At 42.6% G+C, this 8,652-nt stretch overlaps 1 non-coding gene across 1 annotated transcript; it reads right to left on the bottom strand.

Annotated features, from left to right (window-relative positions):
• Positions 1-272: 272 nt before the first annotated feature.
• Positions 273-379, bottom strand: LOC122113328. Its single transcript, XR_006148412.1, has one exon. It is a non-coding gene; the product is annotated as a U6 spliceosomal RNA (small nuclear RNA).
• Between the last annotated feature and the right edge of the window lie 8,273 nt (positions 380-8,652).

Genomic DNA, 8,652 nt, shown 5'->3' with positions numbered 1-8,652 from the left:
GCACCAGCCAGATGAGAGCCCAGGACAGTATTCAAGCCTCCCCCTAAAACCCCCCGAAAAGAAGAATAACTCTCTGCCAAGCATAGGCTTATAATCTTAGCACTTGGGAGACAGAGGCCAACCTGGGATATAAGGCTGAAATCCAGAGAGGAGAGAGGGAGGGAGAGGAAAGAGAGAGGAGGGAAGGAAGGAAAAAATGGAAGGAAAGAAGGAGAAAAAAGTAAGAAAAAGGAAAAAGAAAGAGAAATACCCTCCAATAATCCCAAATTATTTTTTATATGGAACGCTTCACGAATTTGCGTGTCATCCTTGTGCAGGGGCCATGCAAATCTTCTCTGTATCGTTCCAATTTTAGTATATGTGCTGCTGAAGTGAGCACTTATTATATTAGCATGTGTGTGTGTGTGTGTGTGTATGTGTGTGTGTGTGTGTGTGTGAGAGAGAGAGAGAGAGGGAGAGAGAGAGAGAGAGTCCTGGGATTTGAACTCAGGGCTGTGTGTGCTGTCCCTGAGTTTCTATGCTCAAGGCTAGCATTCAACTACTTGAGCCACAGCTCCATTTCTGGCTTTTTGGTGGTTAATTGGAGATAAGAATCTTATGGCCTTTCCTGCCCAGGCTGGCTTTGAATCTCAGTCCTCAGATCTCATCCTCCTTAGTAGGAAGGATTACAGGTGTGAGAAGATAACTGGTAATGGCTCCAATTTATCATTATTTTTATGTCCAAGACTGGAACTTGGACAGTCTAATGCTCTACCAACTGAGACCTCCAAGCCCCAATTTATTATTTTTAATGTCCTTGAAAGAACCAAAATAATGAAGGGTAGAATTATATTCCTTTGATTCCTTTTTTTTTCTTTTTTGTCGGTCGTGGGGCCTGAACTCTGGGCCTGGGTGCTGTCCTTCAGCTCTTTAGCTCAAGGCTAGCGCTCTACCACTTGAGCCACAGCGCCACTTCCAGCTTTTTCTGCTATGTGGTGCTAAGGAATTGAACCCAGGGCCTCATGCATGCACGGTAAGCACTCTACCACTGAGCCATCTTCCCATCTCAGATTCCCTTTTTTCTAATAGGAAAAAAAGTAATATCTTTACTTTTTCCCCCCTTTTTCTTTCTTTTTTTTTTTTTGGCAGTATTCTACCATTTGAGCTACATCCCAGCTCTGAAGGTGAACTTCAAAATGTACACTTAAAAAATATCAGTTATGGGGCTGGGAAGGTGGCTCAGTGGTAGAGCGCTTGCCTTGCATGCATGAGGCCCTGGGTTCGATTCCTCAGCACCACATAAGCAAAAAGAAAAAAGCTGGAAGTGGCGCTGTGGCTCAAGTGGTAGAGCGCTAGCCTTGAGCTGAAGAGCTGAGGGACAGCGCCCAAGCCCAGAGTTCAGGCCCCATGACCAGACCCCCCCCCAAAAAAATATCAGTTATGGGCTGGGAAGTTGGCTCAGTGGTAGAGCACTTGCCTTACATGCATGAGGCCCTAGGTTCTATTCCTCAGCACCACATAAGCAAAAAGAAAAAAGCCAGAAGTGTCGCTGTGGCTCAAGTGGTAGAGCACTAGCCTTGAGCTGAAGAGCTGAGGGATAGTGCTCAGGCCCAGAGTTCAGGCCCCACGACCGGATCCAAAAAAAAATAAATAAATAAAATCAGTTATGGGCTGGGAAGGTGGCTCAGTGGTTGAGCGCTTGCCTTGCATACATGAGGCCCTGGGTTCGATTTCTCAGCACCACATAAGCAGAAAAAAAAAATCAGTTATTCTTTAATAAAGCTGAGGGAAATCATACAATATAAAGTAAAATGTAAAATATAAACCATAAAATGAAGGTTGTAAAACATGGTAACTAAAATGTGTAAGTCTAACAGTTTTAAATTTGATATAAGAATAAATTTCTAGTTTGCTTATTGAAAATCATTGTAATGTCAAAACTTTATTGCATATATAGTGAATAAAATTATTTGATAGATTCAATCATTATAGATTAAATGCTTAAGTCAATTAATTAATTGCTTGAGACAATATTTGAAAATTCCTTATTTTTTTTACTCAAACTTTTTTTATTGCTATTATAAAGGTGATGTACAGAGGTTACAGGTTCGTAAGTCAGGTGATGAGTACATTCTGTTTTAGACAGTATCACCCTATCCCTCTCTCTCCAGGTTTTTCCCTCCCATGCCTACCCACAAGTTGTATAGTTCATTTTCAACATACTGTCCAGTGAGTACCACTGCTACATTTGTTCACCCTTTAGCCCTCCATTTCTGTGTCCTCTCTTATCCCCCCAAAGACAGATAAGTCCCCCCCCAAGACAGATAAATGAACAATAAGGCAAAAAGAAAGAAAAACAGCAAAGGAAAAAAAAAAAAACCTTGTTTTAAATTCCTGGAATTCTGTGTGTGTGTGTGTGTGTGTGTGTGTGTGTGTGTGTGTGTGTGTGTGTATTGTGGTGCTAACTCTGGGACTGGGTATTGTCCCTCAGATCTTCAGCTCAAGGCTAGCACTCTACCACTTGAGCCACAGTGCTACTTCCAGTTTTCTGGTCGTTTATTAGAGATAAGAGTCTCACGGACTTTCCTGCCTGGGCTGGCTAGGATTACAGGCATGAGCCACCAGCACCCGACCCTGAAATTCATTTTGATAAATATAATTTTATATTATTAGAGGCACATACGCATTGTGCCTTTGTGTTCTTAGGAGTATTACTTTAAAAATTAGTTGTTGGTATGTTTAAGTAGTTGTAAAAAGGAGTTTCAATTCAACTTGTCCAGTTGCCTTATTATTATTTTGGTCTTTCATAGCTTCCCCCCACCCTTCCAGCTGAGGACCAAACTCAGGGCCTTGGCCTCACCAGTCAAGTGCTCTTCCACTGAGCTAAGTCTCCAACCCTCTCAACTTGTGTCAGTTTATGAGTACAGTCCGTCATTCTCTGCTGAATCTTTTTCAGCCCCATGTATCCCGAGTTACCTGGCTCCAGAAAATTTCTTATTCTTCATTCCTGACACCTTGCTGTGTGTTTGGTGGGTCCCAGAACAAAGAATTTCCTGGGGTAAGAGGCAATTGCATCTAGTGGCTGTTGGCATTCTTTGAAAAGTAGGACTTGGAGAAACCTCCAGAGCTGTCTGCTGGCATCTGTGGCTAGATAAGGCACTACATATAGCTGGCATGCATGAGTAACCCCATCCCTGGGGAACACCATAAAACCTACCTATTTTAAACTGGATAGTTTAAATTTTACCACATTTCCTGAGTTAAGGAACTATTATCATCATCACAACTTAGAACAGTTCTATCTCTGCAAAAAGATCATTCATAGCTATTTCCAGGTAACTAATAATTGTGTATGTGTGTGGGCATGTGTGTGTGTGTGTGTGCATGTGTGTGCATGTGTGCATGTTTGCTGGTACTGGGGATTGAATTCAAGGTTTGATGCTCTTGTTGGGCTTTTCTCTGAAGACTGGTGCTCTACCACTTGAGCCACATCTCCACTTCTGGCTTTATGCTGGCTAATTGGTGATAAGAGTCATGGACTTCCATGCCCTGGCTGGCTTTGAACCACAATCCTTAGATCTCAGCTTCCTGAGTAGCTAGGATCGTAAATTTGCTTTGTTTTAATTATTACTTGTATAACGATCCAGAGATGCACCTGAGTTATTTATGTCTGGCAGTAGTAAGCCTAGTATTTTTCAAACTGAACCTGACAAGACAGATTTGGACAAACTGTCATGTTGGAGCTTTGCAATTTATCAGTGGACAGTTAGCCAGATACTCTACTTACACTACTGTCAGAACCTTGTACAGATACTCTATTTACAATACTGGCAGAATCTTGTACAAACGGAGACATCTCTGTAGGTGGCAGAATTAACTGTGTAGACCTTCTGTTGTTCTTTGAAATAGACCACTCAGGACTCCGCCCAGAAATCTTTCCAGGTGCTCAGGATGGAGGTAATCTCAGAACAGCGAGTCTTGCAGATCAGCCTTCTTTGCCCTAGATAAAAAAGACTTCCCCACTCCCCAGGTTAACTGCGAATGGCAAGTATGTGCCTATAACCCTAGCTACTCAGGAGGCTGAGGTCTGAGGATGGAAATTCAAAGCCAGCTTGGGCAGGAAAGCCCCTGAGATCCTGATCTCTAACCATCAAAAAGCCAGAAGTAGAGCTGTGGCTCAAGTGGCAGATTGCTAGCCTACCACAACCTAGTTACTACTCACTCCCATTATCTACCTCAGGGACAGCTCCCAGGCTCTGAGTTCAAGCCCTGGGACTGGCATAGAAACAAAACAAAGTTTTAACCCTTGTGGAAATTTGCATATATGCTTGATACCGCTTGGAGATCACTTCAGATGGCACTACATTTATGGATATAAAAGCATTTTCCAGCTTTGGGAAATTAGTCCAATTTATTTTCTTATTCTGTTTTTGAATTTGATGTGGCGCCCTGTGTGTATCACTTAGAGACTTGTGAACTGCTTGAGGTCCTCAGGATACTACATGGCTGAATATAGAATATATTATATATAGTATATTCTATTACAACATCATCCAAAGTACACAAAATTGTATATACAAAAAAGAATGCATTCAATGCAGAAAAAGGAAAATTATAGAGTAACAGAAAAGTATAGTCCTAGTAGTTTTACAAAAGTATAGTCCTAGTAGTTTTACAAAAAGATAGAGATATAGATAGGCTCCAGTAGCTCCTACCTGTAATCCAAGCTACTTAGTTGGCTGAGATCTAAGGATCATCAAGGGTTAAAGCCAGCCTGGACAGGAAATACTACAATACTTACAATACTTACCAATTCAACATCAAAAGCCAGAAATGGAGCTGTAGTTCAAGTGGTAGAGCACCAGCCTTGAGCAGAAAAAGCTAAGGGACAGCATCCAAATTCTGAGTTCAATCCCCACCACACCAGGTGCACATAGCAAATGGTCTAGACTTTTCCTTCTACTGTGTGCACTGGGAGACACTCCAGTGGGAAATCCCATCCCCTGAATAGAAGGCTGTCTGGTTGGAGTAGAGCACCTGGAATCATTGCATTATTCATCTGGGGGTAAATGAAAAGTCTATCTCAAAATACATCCCCTGTTTTCTAATGCTCAGGAGGCTGAGGCAAGAGGATCACAAGCTTCAGGCCAGCCTGGGCTACGTAAGAAGACTTGGAAAGTAGAAATCAGGATTGTGATTAAAGGCAAAAAGCTAAGAAGACTCCCCAGCCCCATCTTAACTAAGTGGTTTATATCTGTAATCACAGCTATGCGGAAAGTGGAGGCAGAAAGATCTCTGCCCAAGGCCAGCTCTAGGCAAAAATGGGAGACCCTACCTGAAAAATAACTAAAGTGAAAAGGACTGGAGGCACGGTTCAAGTGGTAAAGTGCTTGTCTAGCAAGTGGGAGGCCCTGAGTTCAAACCAATACCACCAAAAATATGCTGAGATGTATCGTTAATGAACTAAGTCTTGAATATGAGAGAGAAAAACATACATCTTCTTGGTCTTGGAATAGGAAAAGGAAAACAGTGTGTGTGTGTGTGTGTGTGTGTGTGTATGGATGCAAACGCTGGTACTGGGGTTTGAACTCAGAGCCTCAGACTCTTGTTTAGCTTTTTTTTTTTTTTTTTTGCTTAACCATACCTCTATTTCCAGCTTTTTGCTGACTGATTGGAAATAGAGTCTCACCATAAATTGGGTACTGATGGCTCACACCTGTAATTCTAGCTATTCAAGAGGCTGAGTTCTAAGGATTGTGGTTCAAAGCCAGCCTGGGCAGAAAAGTCTGTGAGACTCTTATCTCCAATTAACCACTAGAAATTGGAAGTGTTGCTGTGGCTCAAAGTGGTAGAGTGCTAACTTTGATCAAAAGACCTGAGGGACAGTGCCCTGGCCCCGAGTTCAAGCCAACTGACAAGTCTTATTAGACTTTTCTATTTGGGCTGGCTTTGAACTATAATCCTAAAATTTCAGCCTCCTGAGTAGCTAGGATTACAGGTTTGAGCCACCAGTGCCTGGTGGAAACAACTTCTTGTTCATCATCATTGTTGTTGTCATCTTCTTCTTTCTTCTTCATATCCTCCTCCACCTCCTTCTTTCCTTTCCTTCTCTTTCTTTCTTTCCTTTTCTTTTCTTCTCTTCTCTTCTCTTCCTTCCTTCCTTCCTTCCTTCCTTCCTTCCTTCCTTCCTTCCTTCCTTCCTTCCTTCCTTCCTTCCTTCTCTTCTTTTTTTTTCCCTTTTGTGCTGGTCCTGCAGCTTGAACTCATTGTCTGGGCGCTCTCACTAAAGGCCAGTGCTGTCACTTGAGCCACAGCTCCACTTCAAGTTTTTTGGTGTTTAATTGGAATAAGAATCTGATGGACCTTCCTGATCAAGCTGGCTTCAAACTGTGATCTTCAGATCTCAGCCTCCTGAGTAGCTAGGATTACAGGTGTGAGCTACTAGTGCCCAGTGAAAATACTCCCTGCCCCCCAGTGAAAATACTTCTTAACACACAAATATACTAACCATAAAAGAAAATTTGGAATGGAGGTATAACTAAGGTGGTAGAGCACTAGACTTGAGCAATAAACTCAGGGACAGTGCCAAGGCCCCGAGCTGAAGCCCAGAATCAGCACCAAAAGGACAAATACATAACAGAAGAAAAGACTGAGGATGTAGCTCAGTGATAGAACATTTCCTAGAATGTGTGAGGTCTTGGTTCAAGCCTTAGCACCACAACAATAGCAACAGAAGATTTATAAAGTTGACCACATTAAGAATTTCTAAGCCGGGCTAGGAAGATGGCTCAGTGGTAGAGTGCTTGCCTTGCATGCCTGAGGCCCTGGGTTGGATTCCTCAGCACCACATAAGTAAAATGAAAAAAGCCGGAAGTGACACTGTGGCTCAAGTGGTAGAGCGCTAGCCTTGAGCTGAAGAGCTGAGGGACAGCACCCAGGCCCAGAGTTCAGGCCCCACGACCAGACCCCCCCCCCAAAAAAAAAAACAAAACAAAACAAAAAAGAATTTCTAAGCCGGGCACTGGTGGCTCACACCTGTAATCCTAGCTACTCAGGAGGCTGAGATCTGAGTATTATGGTTCATAGCTAGCCTAGGCAGGAAATTCCATGAGATTCTTATCTTCAGTTAACTACCAGAAAAATGGAAGTGGAGCTCTAGCTCAAAGTGGTAGAGTGCTAGACTTGAGCAAAAGAGCTCAGGGGACAGCACCCAGGCCCTGAGTTCAAGCCCCCACAACTGACAAAAATAAACAAACAAAAATACCCCAAACAAACCAGCAGGGAAAAAAACCTAAAAATTAAACACAAATAGGGCACTAGCTTTTGTGATATATTAATACCCCAAATTTATAAAGAACACTACATATCAAAGAAACTAAAGAAAGAAAAACAGACATACAAAGTATTTTATAGAATAAGAACTATGTACAGTAGACCCTTGGTACGTGGGTAAGTGGTTCTAAGGATTTTCTGCTGAGAATGTAAAATGCTCTGGGTTGTATGAGTGCATGATTCATGTTTCCTATAGCAGTGCTGGTACTGGGGCTTGAACTCAGGGCCTCATCCCTTGCTTTTCATTTACAGCTGAGTCTCTATACTGTAGCCACAGCTTGATTTCTGGCTTTTTTCTGGTTAACTGTAGATAAGTCTCTCAGATTTTTCTGCTTGAGCAGGTCTTGTTGATTCTCAAATCTCAGCCTCCTGAGAAGCTAGTATAACAAATTTCAACCCTGAGTATGTAGCTATACTAAGCTATTTTTTTTATAAGTCCTGGGGCTTGAACTTGGGGCCTGGTCACTGTCCCTGAGTCTTTGTGCTCAAGGCTAATACTCTAGCACTTGAGTCAAGATCTACTTCTAGCTTTTGGGGGTAACTGGAGATAAGAGTCACATGGTCTTTCCTGCCCAAGTTGGCTTCAAACTGTGATCCTCAGATCACAGCCTCCTGAGTAACTAGAATTACAGGCATGGGCCACTGATGCCCAACTTCTAGGCTTTAAAAAAAACCAACTAAATTATTGCTTTCTAGAAGGTAGATTTTTCACAAAATTATGGTCAAGAAAATACCTCACAAGGATTTCAACATAGCAGGACTGGTTGAGACCTTCTGGGTATCCATTTTCTTTCTTTCTTTCTTTCTTCCTTGGTCATGGGGCTTGAACTCTGGGCCTTGGGACTGTTTCCAAGCTCTTCAGTTCAAGGTAAGCACTGGAGCCTCAGTGCCACTTCCAGATTTTGGTGGTTAATTGGAGATAAGAGTCTCATGGACCTTCCTGCCTGGGCTGGCTTTGAACCACGATCCTCAGATCTCAGCCTCCTGAGTAGCTAGGATTACAGGCATGAGCCTCCGACACTTGGCTGAATCCAATTTCTTTTGTTTATTCCAGGCTTGGTCAAAACTGCCTGTAAAAAATAATCTATGAAAAAAGCAGGCTTACTCTATGCCAATAAATACACGGAAAGTAGTTTTGTCTCTTTGGAGACAACTTAGAGGTAGAGCAGGAGGAGAGCAACCAGCCAGCTAGTGACCTGTCAGTCACATGGAACCCCTTACCATGTAGAGGGGACAAGACAATGTCTGCATGTTGGCATGGAATGCATTGTAATATCACATCAGCCTAGGGAGCTGTTTCACAAGAGAAGTGTATGGCTGAGCCAGGAGCACAGAATTTCC

This window comes from Dipodomys spectabilis, unplaced genomic scaffold, assembly GCF_019054845.1.
Source record: "Dipodomys spectabilis isolate Male_0828 unplaced genomic scaffold, ASM1905484v1 ptg000096l, whole genome shotgun sequence".
Lineage (NCBI taxonomy): Eukaryota > Metazoa > Chordata > Mammalia > Rodentia > Heteromyidae > Dipodomys > Dipodomys spectabilis.
Note: the sequence above shows the minus strand (reverse complement) of the source record. Positions and strands in the feature narration are given on the sequence as shown.